Source organism: Halichoerus grypus, chromosome 5 (genome assembly GCF_964656455.1).
Source record: "Halichoerus grypus chromosome 5, mHalGry1.hap1.1, whole genome shotgun sequence".
Taxonomy (NCBI): domain Eukaryota; kingdom Metazoa; phylum Chordata; class Mammalia; order Carnivora; family Phocidae; genus Halichoerus; species Halichoerus grypus.
Genome location: NC_135716.1, coordinates 118,150,408 through 118,163,488, shown reverse-complemented (window position 1 = coordinate 118,163,488; position 13,081 = coordinate 118,150,408). Strand labels below are relative to the sequence as shown.

The 13,081-nt window shown below is 39.9% G+C and overlaps 1 protein-coding gene across 1 annotated transcript in view; it reads right to left on the bottom strand.

Annotated features, from left to right (window-relative positions):
* LPAR3 (lysophosphatidic acid receptor 3) overlaps window positions 1-549 on the bottom strand; it is a 74,579-nt gene extending 74,030 nt beyond the window's left edge. The window contains exon 1 of the mRNA XM_036108864.2: window positions 361-549. The gene's annotated coding sequence lies outside the window, so the exon portion shown is untranslated. The remainder of the gene's footprint in view (window positions 1-360) is intronic.
* Window positions 550-13,081: the final 12,532 nt, after the last annotated feature.

Sequence of the window (13,081 nt, the reverse complement as noted above, 5' to 3'; positions counted from 1 at the left end):
CCATCGACGGCTGTACGGCCGAACTTGGAAAAGAAGCACCTGTGCGAAAGCAGAGCGGAGCCTGCGCCGCGCTGCCGGCGCCGGGCCCACCAGCCCACAGCACGCGCCATGCAACGCCGATTTTGCATCCCGGTGGCTTCTCACTCCGAGAAAAACAGTCGGGGCGGGCAAGAGGCGCCCTCCCCAGACGGTCTTGTCCCAGGTGTTCGGAGTGGGTTTGGCGCCCGGCTGGCCGCCACGCAACCCAGAAGAGCCGCGGGCCCGGCCCGGCCCGGCGGAGATGCGCCCCAGCCTCCCCCAAGCGCGCCCCGGCCGGCCCGGGCTCCGGGAACCCTCCCCGCGCCGGGCGCCCGCACTCACCGCTCACGCTCGCCCGCCGCCGAGCCCGGGAGCGGGGCCCCCTGCGGCTGCCGCATGCCCTCGGGGCCGAGCGCGACGAGGCGACCGGGGGCCGGGCTCCGGCCGGGCGCAGGGAGCAGTGCAGGACAAGGCGGGCGGGCGGCGGCGCGCCTCCTCTCCAGCGGCCTCTGTGACACGCCCGGAGCCCCAGGAAAGTTTGGCGGAGCGAGAGGTGGTGCCGAGGGGGCGGAGGGGCCGCGTCCCCGCCCTGCCCCGCCCTGCCCCGCCCTGCCCCAGGCGTCCGACCGTTCCCACGGGAGAGCGCCCCCCATCGGCGAGGCACGGATCGGGGCGCCGGGGCGCTCCTGCGGATGCTAGCCTGCCGGGGACTGGTCCCCAGGAGCGTGGCCGGCCTGGAGGACGAGATGGCACCCACTAAAGGACCGCGAGCCCCGCCGGGGCTCAGAGAGCCCTACCCCGGAGCGCGGTATTGGAGCGCTGTCCCTCTCTCCTCACTCTCCGGGGAGAGATTTGTTTGAAGCGGCTGCGGGTGAGTGCAGCCCACACTCACCCTCCCAGGGGAGGCAGGCTCACTGCCAGGCCAAATGCTTGCTCTAAAACTTGAACCCTAAAGCTACCCGAGGGTGCAGGCAGGCCCCGGAGGCCCAGGATGGTCACGTACTTCTGACCTGAGCCTTTCCTGGGCACCTTTTTGTTGAAACAGGAAATTTCAAAAACATTTCAAGTTCTTGAAAGAGGCATCTTAAGCTCCTGGGGTAAATAGTCCTGGATACTTTGTTTCTCAAAGCTGAAATATAAAGCCTCCACTGACCCACCTTTGGTAAAGAAAGATGCGAAGTGAAACAATGTGCTCAAGACTTTGTTCTCTCTGAACTCTGCGAAGCAAAATGAAGTCGCAGACGTGCTAAAGGTGTGGGCCTTTCTGGTAACCTCACAGAGAGAAATACTGTGAGGTGAATTCCTTCCTACGCATGCTTCAAAAGCTCGGGAAACGCTGAGAGCCTGTGCCCAGAGGTCTGCCTGTAGCCCTTGGCCGTTCATTCGTTCATTGTTCATTCGACATTGATATTGGGACCTCCTGTATGTCAACTAGGAACCATATCCCAGGACACGGACTATATGGTAAACTGCCCCCTACCATCCAAGAAATGCTTTCTCTGAAGATATTTTTATAAGAAGATTTTATTTATTTTGACAGAGAGAGACAGCGAGAGAGGGAACACAAGCATGGGGAGTGGGAGAGGGAGAAGCAGGCTTCCCGCCGAGCAGGGAGCCCGATGCGGGGCTCGATCCCAGGACTCTGGGATCATGACCTGAGCCGAAGGCAGATGCTTAACGATTTAACGCTTAACACACCCAGGCGCCCCTGAAGATAATATTTTAATAATGTTTTATTCTTTATGTGATGGACCTCATCCCAGAGGGCATGACATTCTGCTACACCTCCAGCTTTCACAGGGATATGGCTAAATTTTGAATGACATGTGCAAATTATTGTTGCTTCACCTGGGTGTTCAGAAAATTCCTGTGGCGTCCTACAGATGAACGGTATAGGGAGGGCTACAACTTGCAGAGCTAGTGCTTAAGAAAGATCATGTTTACTGGAACCAGGAAAAACGTGGCATTTGATATATGAGAACAAGATCAGGGGAGTGAACAGCTCAACTCCAATAGCACAGGGCAACAATGGGGTGAACACAAAAATTCGCAACCAGCAGCACTTAGCAAATGCTAATGTGTAGTATGTTGAGTAAGTTGTTGTAACTGTAAATGGGCAACTGTTAACACCGGTTAAAGCCTTCTTTTGCTGGAAATTTTTTCCAGGTTCCAAACAACTTATTAGCAAAGGCACTGGGGAAACATATTGTGTTGTAACTTGGGAACTTCCTGAACTTGAGCATTGCAAAAGAGAACAGGGATTCTGTAAAGCCAAATGTGATTACCTTTAATATATGAGTCCTAAACAAAGGAGAAAGGACAAGGGAACATGGTGAGCTGGGTTGCAAAAGGAAACAGACATTCTAGCTAGATGATTTTTTTAACTAATGTGGGTCAGAAGTGAGGGGAAGGCAAGAAAGCCAGAAAAAAAATGCAGAGGGAAAGAGGCAGGGAGAACATCCAGCTTATAGACTTATGGGCAGGAAAGGACAAAAGTGACAAGAGGCCAAGCACAAGTAAAAAAGATGTGGCCCTAAATTCTCATTTTTGGAAAGAAGCTTCTGGTGGGATTATCCACCAGAACCTTCTTTAAGTCCTTGTAGGGTCTGTGGTGTCTCACTTCTCTACCAAAATGTTTTTATTAGTAAAACTAAAGTTAACATGAAAAATGACGAACACCAAGGCTGAAGGTATACTTTGCCTTGAAGATCATCGGCTGGAAAGTCATTCAAAACTTTTTCAACAAACATTTGCTGATCAGCTTCTTATGTCCTGAGTGTTGTGTTTTGTGTTCCTGGAGATACAAAAATTTATAACATTGTTTCTATAAGGGGAAGAAAGGGGCATTCCACAGTGCTTGATGGAAAGGAATTATGATGGCTTAAGGAGCAATTATACCCTTGGAGAAACTGTCCACCAATGTCTACTTAGCAGGGAATAAATGCTGCAAAATAAATATGTAAACAAATAAAACTAAAACCCAGCCTGCCACCTACTACAGTGAGAAGCAATACAGGACTCAGGCAAGACTTCTTTCCCTCTCAGGATTTATGGTAAGAGGTTCATGTTCCTCTGCCCCCTAATTGGTTTGGACCTCTGATCACATGAGCAGAAATTCATAGACTTGTCATTCTCAACTTTGGGAAGTCTGAGCTGAATCTCTGTTAAATTTTTGCTCCTCTGGACTAATTGGCAATAAAGATGCCTACAGCAGATGAATAGTGTGAGAAAGTGGAAGGGCATGAGGGATGTAAGTGGTACCTGAAATAACAGTTAGCTAGAAGGTTCTGAGAAAGATTGAGCAGAAGGTTAACTCTGTAGAATCCAAAGGAAAAGAGAGATGGCATAAGTAAGGTGATGGCCCCGTAGAGTACCCCTCAATTGCATGTAACTCGAAGTGGAAAGCAACAGAAAGTCACAGAAATAGTCAATAAATACCAAAAAATAAAAAATCAGACTCAAGCTCATTTAAATTGAGCAAACTATCTCATATGATGTGTGTGAATCGTTCAAAAATACTTCTTAGATACTCATCTTATCACTACTTAATTTCTGTGTATTTTTATGCTTTAGAAAAGAGTAACCAATTTTGAAAACAAAAGTCATGATGAGAATCTTACTGTAGCAAAAATGAAAATACATTATAAAAGCATCCCGACTCGGTGCCCCTAGACTCAGATTTGAGCCTGTCATGCAGGCATAATTCACGTGCAAAAGCAGCCTAGTTCGGTTGGTTAGATTATATGGTGAATTTAATTAATAATTAAAACAATATGACACTGGTACAAAACTAGGAAGACAAAACATTAGACTAGAATAGCTATCCCATATACAAATCATAGTAAGTATAGAAGAAGGTGGCATCCCAAACCAGTAGGGAAGGGAAGGCCTATTCAGTCAGTTGCCTTGCTATAATTCATTGACCCTTCGGGGAGAAATAAGGTTAGACACTTATCAAAGCAATTCTCATATGCATGAAAGAGTTAGTTTGTTAAAAACGAGAAAGAACCATAAAACAATCAGAAGCAAATAAAGATTAATATTTATTTGATTTAAAGTTTGTAAAAAATAAAAAATTTTTTAGAAAAAATTTCCAGCAAAAAAATAAAGTTTGTGGTGAACTTTTTTAAACGTAAGAGCAAGGGAAGAAATCACAGAAGAAATTATTAACTAAACTGACTGCATGCAAATTAGATACTCCCACACATAATAAAAGTAGTCCTGTAAATTTAAATTTAAAAATCAAACTAAAAACTAGGGGAAAAACCATTTGCAACATATGATAGATGAAAGATGAACACCCTTCCTACATTAGTTATTGAGAGGCATGTAGAAAACTAAAAGATTAACATCAAAACAAAAATAAGGCAAGTATATGGACAACTGGAAAAGAAATACAAATGACCAAAAATATATGAAGATAAATTTCAACCGATCTAATAGTAAGAAGAGTGTAAATGAAAACGGGAGACTACTTGTCACCTAAACCAATGGCAAAGGTTTTTGATTACAGAGATTCCCAGTATGAGCTAAGGTGTAAGGGAAATGGGTGACTTCATGTGGTGTGGGTGGGAATACAAATCGGCAAAACTTTTCTGGTGGACAATTTGCAATAGAGTATCTTCCATTCATTCTCAGGAATACAGTTTTTTCACATTTTAATATCTCTAAATTGAGATGCGTTTTACCATTCCTGTCAGCCAGGCAGCACTTGTGATTTAGTTACCGCTGGCTGCCTATATGCACCAAGTTGTGAATACTGGATGTCTGCTCGTGGACGAAATCCTGGAGCCAAGAGTGGAGCACATTTTTAATATACGCTGCATCCAAATGCTTCCGATGCTTTCAGGCCCAGGACCACGGAGAGTCAAAAAGTGACTCCAAAGAATGAGGAAGTTCAGGAATGAATACCTTAGCCAGGGTTTTTGCTTCTTCTTTCTGGATACGCAAGAATAAAATATAAGCTGGGGCTCCTGGGTGGCTCAGTTGTTAAGCGTCTGCCTTCAGCTCAGGTCATGATCCCAGGGTCCTGGGATCGAGCCCCGCATCGGGCTCCCTGCTCAGCGGGGAGCCTGCTTCTCCCTCTCCCTCTGCCTGCCGCTCGCCCTACTTGTGCGCTCTCTCTGTGTCAAATAAATAAATAAAATCTTTTAAAAAAAAAGAATAAAAATAAGGAAATTGTACTTCAAAATAAGTTCAGAAAACTCTTTCAATAATTATAAAATAAAAGGTATAGTGATAAGAAAGCATTGTGTTTAATTGGCATCATTTTCCTCATTTTCCTGGCATCACATAAAATAGTGGCACACGTTACAATATATGAGACCTTGGGTATGATGAACTATGATATATCAAGAACCCATACCATTTGTTCATACCATTTGACCCAGCAAATTCATATCCAGAAAGTTATCCTAAAGACACCATTGGAGGCATGCAAAGATTTTAGTACAAATATAAACATTTCAGTATTATTTATACAACTGAAATGTTAAAAACAACCTAAAAGTCTAACCCGAAAGCCCAATAGGAAATTGACCAAATAAATTATCATACAGGGGCACCTGGGTGGCTCAGATGGTTAAGCGTCTGCCTTCGGCTCAGGTCATGATCCCAGGGTCTTGGGATCAAGCCCTACGTCAGGCTCCTGGCTCAGCAGGGAGCCTGCTTCTCCCTCTGCCTCTCCCCCTGCTCATGCTCTCTCTCTCTCTGTAACTCTGTGTCTCAAATGAATTAATAAAAAATAAAAATAAAAAAATAAATTATCATATATCCATAGGACTGAATGGTATCCAGCCTTAATAATGATATTCTCAAAGAATATATAATGACATAGGAAGATACTCATCATTTCATACTGAATTTTTTCAATGTGTCTATTTTATTTGAATTTTCTTATTTTTGTTTTATTTAAGCAAAATTTGCATAACATGAAATGAAGCATTTTAAAGTGAATAAATAATTCAGTGGCATTTGGTGCATTCACAATGCTTCTATGTCCCCAAACATGCCTGTCACCCCAAAAGGAATTACAATACCCATTGTATTTCATAAGGGTATTACAAAAGGAATTACAATACCCATTTACAAAAAAAAAAGAATAAAAATAAGGAAATTGTACTTTGAAATAAGTTCAGAAAACTCTTTCAATAATTATAAAATAAAAAGTATAGTGATAAGAAAGCATTGTGTTTAATTGGCATCATTTTCCTCATTTTCCTGGCATCACATAAAATAATCAATAATAAAAAAATTATTTTATAATTATTGAATATTTTGAAATACCCATTGTATTTCATATTAAATTTTTATAAAAAGTAGAATACAAAACTATTTAACTAAATTTGTTTTCTTTCTTTTGAAAATGTGTTTGCCTACATAAAAGAAAAACTACCACAAATAAATACCCCTATATGTTAACTGTAGATATTATGGGCAGGCCAGATTATGCACATTTTTATTTTTTATATACTTTATATTTTATATACTATATTTATATAGTATATATACTATATTATATACTATATTATATATTATATTTATATGCTATATTTTCAAAATTTTCTGCCATGAACATGTGTAACATTTGTAACCCAAATTTTCTAAAAATAATATTTTAAGTGTTAAATTCTTATAAATAAATAGTCATGTGGATCACATGCCTTTTCAAACATAAATAACTATGAAAAAGAAAAATACATCGTCAAATTGAGTTGTGAGGGTTTGTTCAATTTTACATAGTCCAAGAAACCAGATTCTTTTTTTTTTTTTTTTTTAAAGATTTTATTTATTTATTTGTCAGAGAGACAGAACACAAGCAGGGGGAGAGGCAGGCAGAGGGAGAAGCAGGCTCCCCTCCGAGCAAGGAGCCCGATGTGGGACTCGATCCCAGGACCCTGGGATCATGACCTGAGCCGAAGGCAGCCGCTTAACCGACTGAGCCACCCAGGCGTCCCAAGAAACCAGATTCTAAGGGGGGAAGGAGTAGCTTCTTGTTTTACTCATTTTCTGCTTGACTCATTTTTGTGGGGACTCACTGGAATATTGATTTCTCACACCTGTGAGCTTGGCTAGTGAGCTACCACAAGCAAACGCTGCACTTCTCGCTCTCTCTTTTTTAAGATTTTATTTATTTATTTGAGAGAGAGGGAAGGAGAGACAGTGAGAGAGCACAAACAGGGAGGAGAGGGAGAAGCGGGCTCCCTGCAGAGCAAGGAGCCCGATGCAGGGCTCCATCCCAGGAACCTGGGACCACAGCCTGAGCGGAAGGCAGACGCTGAACCAACTGAGCCACCCAGGCGCCCTAACACTGCACTTCTCAAAGGAAAGGTCCCCAAAAAAAGCTAGGAAGCTAGCATTGTAATTGTAAGTCCTTTACCAAAATCCTTTATAATGAGCCTTGGAGACCAAGGGATGGGAAATGGTCATCTACCACCAGCAGGGAAAAGTGTGCTTTATTCACTCAAGATAACAATGCCCTAAATCGCTCCTCCCCCAAGCAGGCTTCATTTTAGCAACCACTTCACTTTCTTTACAATTATGATGAAATTGCATTTAGAGATAATAATTGAGGTTTCCTTTGACTACTTTTCCTTATTGCCCCTCTGACCCTTGAGCATTCATTGTTCCTCGGAGCATTTAATAAAGGAGAACACAAAACAATGTGTCTTTCAGAGAAAAAACCTGAAAAAATAAATCAGTTCTCAGCTCCTGGGTTCCTAAACAGATTTCCTTAAACTCATAGCAAATAAAATAAAATAAACACGAAGCTTTATGATTTGTAAAAGATGGGCTCTCTTGAGTTTCAAAGGGCTACATGCTAAAAGAAGTTTAACATAAACTACCCGCCCCCCACCACGCCCCCCGCCGCCCCGAAACAATCAACTAGAAGAAAACAGATGGGACAACCAGACCACCCTCCCTGAAGACAAGATAAGGTTTCCTGACTGGGGAGAAGAATTTGAGCAGGAGGACAAGCAATGCTGAGAGCCCTGGGCAGAGGTTTCCGACCCCTCACCCCTCCTCAGGCTAAGTTGTTATAGCAAAATAGATCCTCCCTTGGGTTAGCAACCCAGGGATAATGTAGCAGATTGTATTAACTAAAAATATAAGCTGCCCCTCCCTGGGGGAGGATTATACCTCTCTCTGCTTATCCATTTGCCTTGCTTTGGCCAAAAGAGTGTGAGCTGTACTAACCAGCAGAAAGTTCTCTGAGTTCTCTTTTCCCTAACCTGGCATCAGTGCTGTCCCATAGAGAGGCAGCTCCATCAGCCTGGATCCAGGAGGGAAGGGGGTGTGGAGCAGCACCATGGCTGACCTGAATGACACCCAAGGAAGAAGTAACCCTTTGTCCTTCTAAGCCGCTGAGATCCGGGGGTATTCGTCACCGCAGCATAACGAAGCCTATCCTGACCAGCACAAATACAGAGTCCTATGTCCTGCCGTCCATCTGAGACTTGTATAGGAACCATTCCTACATGTGAGCTCCACGCCACTGTGAGAGGGTAACAGGATACCGGAGTGGTGACATGGCATAGCCAAACACAGGAGGAACTGAATCCACTCTCTCTGAGTTTTCTGTGGGCCCCAGAGTGATGCAGAACAGCACCGAAGTCAGTTCCTTGCAGAAAAGTACCTAAAGGGAAATATAGGCAGAAGATGCAGCAGGGACAGGCGTCAGTATGATTAGGAGGGGGGATCACTTCTCAAAAGGATGTAGTGAAGCAGGTTCTCATTATCCACCCGCTCCACCCCAACACCTGAACCCAGCAAAGTCCATTCAGAACTTAGATCCCACAACAGGGAAAGAAATGGGAGGGACTGAAGCCAAAGTATAAACTTCAAATGACCAAGGCCACTGAATTGGCCTGAGTTTACATGGAAGGTAGCAGGATTCAATTCTCTGTCAATGATAGAAAGAGGAGGTTCAAGATAGAATTTAGATTCACTTTTAGAAAAATAGTTATATGTTTTCCTGCAAAGTTTGCAGCCTGAGAAATGTGTATACACTACACCGGCATATTTTAAGAGGGCATCATGGAGGTTGCATATATTCAACAACGTGGGGTGCTGAGGGTCCACTCAGACAAGGCTGAAGCCATGTGTGGACAATGATAACCCCTTGTATTGTAGGCTAACTTCTCTCAAACCTGGTGCTCAAGCTATTGACTAGGTATTTGCCTTGCCTGAGGCAGGCACCAAGAACTTGCTATTAGCAACACTTTCAGCTGCACAAATATTTATTCTGGTAAACCTGATAAAGAAAAAGGAAGTAGTTGTAAATAAATTCTGTTAGAATTTTCTGCACTCTATGCACTAAACTTGTTTCCTTGTTTTGCAAAAGAAAGCTGTAATGTGACATTAACATTCTCATATCCGGGATTGATTTTTTCAATTGGATTTGATAAATACTGGCCAGATTAATATTTAATGTTCTTGAATAATTTGAGTGATAACACATTTGACAAAGACATGAATGCACTATAAAAACAATTTGAGGGGCGCCTGAGTGGCTCAGTCAGTTAAGCGTCTGCCTTCGGCTCAGGGCATGATCCTAGAGTCCCAGGATTGAGTCCAGCATCAGGCTTCCTGCTCAGTGGGGAGCCTGCTTCTCCCTTTCCCTCTGCCTGCCACTCTGACTACTTGTGATTCCTCTCTTTCTCTCTGTGTCAAATAAATAAATAAAATCTTTAAAAAATAAAAAATAAAAAAATAAAAACAACTTGAGCTGTTAACCTTTAGTCCATTTAAAATAGAGGATTCGGGCGCTTGGGTGGCTCAGTTGGTTAAGCGACTGCCTTCGGCTCAGGTCATGATCCTGGAGTCCCTGGATCAAGTCCCGCATCGGGCTCCCTGCTCGGCAGGGAGTCTGCTTCTCCCTCTGACCCTCCCCCCTCTCATGTGCTTTCTCTCTCATTCTCTCTCTGTCAAATAAATAAATAAAATCTTAAAAAAGTAAAATAAAATAAAATAAAATAGAGGATTCATTTAAAATGGAAGATCAAGGGCTAAGAAGTTTTGAGTCTTCTTTTTAATGTGATTAAGTTTGAAACTAGAAATATAATATAAAACACAATATAAAATAAAATATAGTATAAAATAAAATGGGATTTTGTAATTTTATGAAAGAAGCATTTTATAATAGTTGTATCAAGTAATTTTATACTTGGCTTTTCAATCATTACTAAATATTTTACTTACAAGCAAGAAGATGTCATGATAAATTATTTTGCTATAATAGAAGATATTTTAGGAGGCTCAAATCTTAATTTTTTTATTACTGGGGTATGATTTCCTTTCATTATATTGTATTGTGGTAGGACTGGATACAGTGGAGGCAAATAACTATGAGGGGGAATTATGACTATTAGTAAGGAGAATAATGACTCATGTATGTAGGAATAAACATCAATTAAAAAGTACTGAAAACGAAAAAGATAAAAATAAGACATGTTATAGAACTTTATCATAGAAGATTGTATTAATCAAAGTATCTATAACTTCTAAGACTTGCTGTCAAGTTCAAAAACTTTAGTATGTTCCACCATAGTTATTAGGTTACACAGTCTTGCCCAGTTTCACTCAGTCTCCACAGCTATAAGTGGAACAAAGTTACCTACCTCCAAATGTAGTGAGAATTAAAAAGAAATAGTATACTGGAGCAATTTTTAAGATGAGCTTATTATTAGAAAAAAACAGGGTTATTTCATGATGATAAAGGAGTCATCACATAACAGACCTTCAAAATATATGAAATAAAAACTAATATAACTAAAAAGAATAGACAAATCCACATAGTTGAAGACTATACTGTACTGTTTCTTAGTATTTATAAAATATTTATAAAACATATAAAATATAAAAAATTAGGTTATAGATGATTTGAACAACACTATCAACCAACCTGACCTTGACTTAATTGGCATTTATAAAGCATTATTATGGGTTTATAAACCCATTATTATTATTTATAAACCCATATTATGGGTATAATGCTATAAAATAGCACTGTAAAATATATATGTTTTTAAGTACACATGTAACAGTCAGAAGATAGGCCATATTCTAGTCATAAAACAAGTTTCAGTAAATCTAAGAAGACTGAAATTATTCTCTGGCCAAAAGCGTAATAGATTAGAAGCCAAAACCAAAAAAATGTCTAGAAAATCCCCAAATATCTGAAAACTAAGCAACATACCTAAAAATAAACCTATGAGTTAAAGAAGAAATACAAGAGAATTTAGAAAGTATTTCGAATTGAATGATAATGAAAACATTACATATCAAAATTTAGGGGCTGCTGGCCAAAGCAGTACTTAGAGGGATGTTTATAACTTTTAATGCTTCTATTAGAAAGAAATGGAGTTTAAAAATTAACAATCTAAGAAGCTAGAAAAAGAAGAGCAAATTAAACCTAAAGTAGAGAAAGGAAATAATTTTTTAAAAATGGAAACAATGACATAGAAAACAAAAACATAGAAAATCAAAGAAACTAAAAACTGAGCAGTTGAAAAGATTAATGTAACTGATAAGCCTATACTAGATTGGTCTAGGTAAGGAAGAAGAAAGCCACAAATTAACAATATCAAGAATGAGAGAGGGACATCACTATCAAGTGTACACATAACAAAAAGATAATAAAATAACATGAGAACTTTATGCTGACAAATTTGACAACTTATGATAAAAAGGACAAATCCCTTAGGAAACATGACTTACCAAACTGACAAAAAAGGTCATAGAAAATTGGTAGCCTACGCCTAGCAAAGAAATTGAATATGTAATTAAAAACCTTCTCACAAACAAAACTGCAGGTTAAGATAGTTTCAATGGTCAATTCTATCAAATATTTAAGAAGAAAAGAGTGTTGATTTTATAGAAACTTCCTGAGAAAATAGAGGAGGAAGGAAAACTTCCTTACTTATTTTGTAAAGCCTGAATAGCTTTAACAGCAAAAACTGACAAGAAGACTACAAGAAAAATGAAGGACCAAGACCATTAATGAATATATAAAAGAAATCCTCAAAAATAATTAGCAAATCAAATCTAGCAGCATATCCAGATAATACAGTATGACCAAGTAAAATTTATCTCATGAATATAAGGTTGATTCAGCATTTGAAAAATCAAAGTAATTCCCCATATTAACAGAATAGGAAGAAAAAACATGATCATTTCAGTTAATGCAAAAAATGCACTTGACAAAATTTAACACCCATTTGTGATAAAAAAAAATACTCTTAGCAAACTAGAAATAAAATAGAATTTTCCCACTCTAATAAAGGGCATCTATGAAAAACCTACTGCTGACATCAAACTTAATGGCAATGAACACTTTGACCCTTAGATTGGGAACAAAGCAAGAATGTTCATTTTTACCACTTCTATTCAAAATACTGCAGGAAATTCTAGCTGTGCAAAAAGGTAATTAAAATAAAAGGCCATCCAGATTGGAAATATATGGAGTGGTATACCATGTTGATGGGTTAAGATTTTAATTTTCCCCAATTCAATCTCTATAATCAACATTATCCCAATTAAAATCCTACTAGGCTTTTTTGATAGACATTGAAAAGCTTATTCTTAATTTATATGAGAAAGCGAAGGACCTAAAATGGCCAAAACAATTTTTAAAAAGATCGAAGTTGGAGGACTTATACTATTTGATTTCAAGAGTATAAAATTACAGTAATCAAGATAGCATGATAGTGATGCAGGGTTAGATAAGTAGGTCAGTGGGACAGAATAGAGTTCAGAAGCAGGTCACCACACACATGGTGAATTGATTTTCAACAAGGTAAATCAGTGGAGAAAGCATGGTCTTTCAACAAATGGCCCCAGAACAGCTAGATATCTATGTGGAAAGAAAATGAACCTCAACCTCAATCTAATGTCAAAAATTATTTCAAAATGAATCATAGACCTATCCAAAAAAGCTAAAATTATAAAGCTTCTAGAAGAAACTATAGGAGACTATACTGATATAGGTAAACATTTATTAGCCAGGAAACAAAGAGCACTGACAGAAAAGAAAAAAAATAACAAATTGGACTTCAAAATTAAA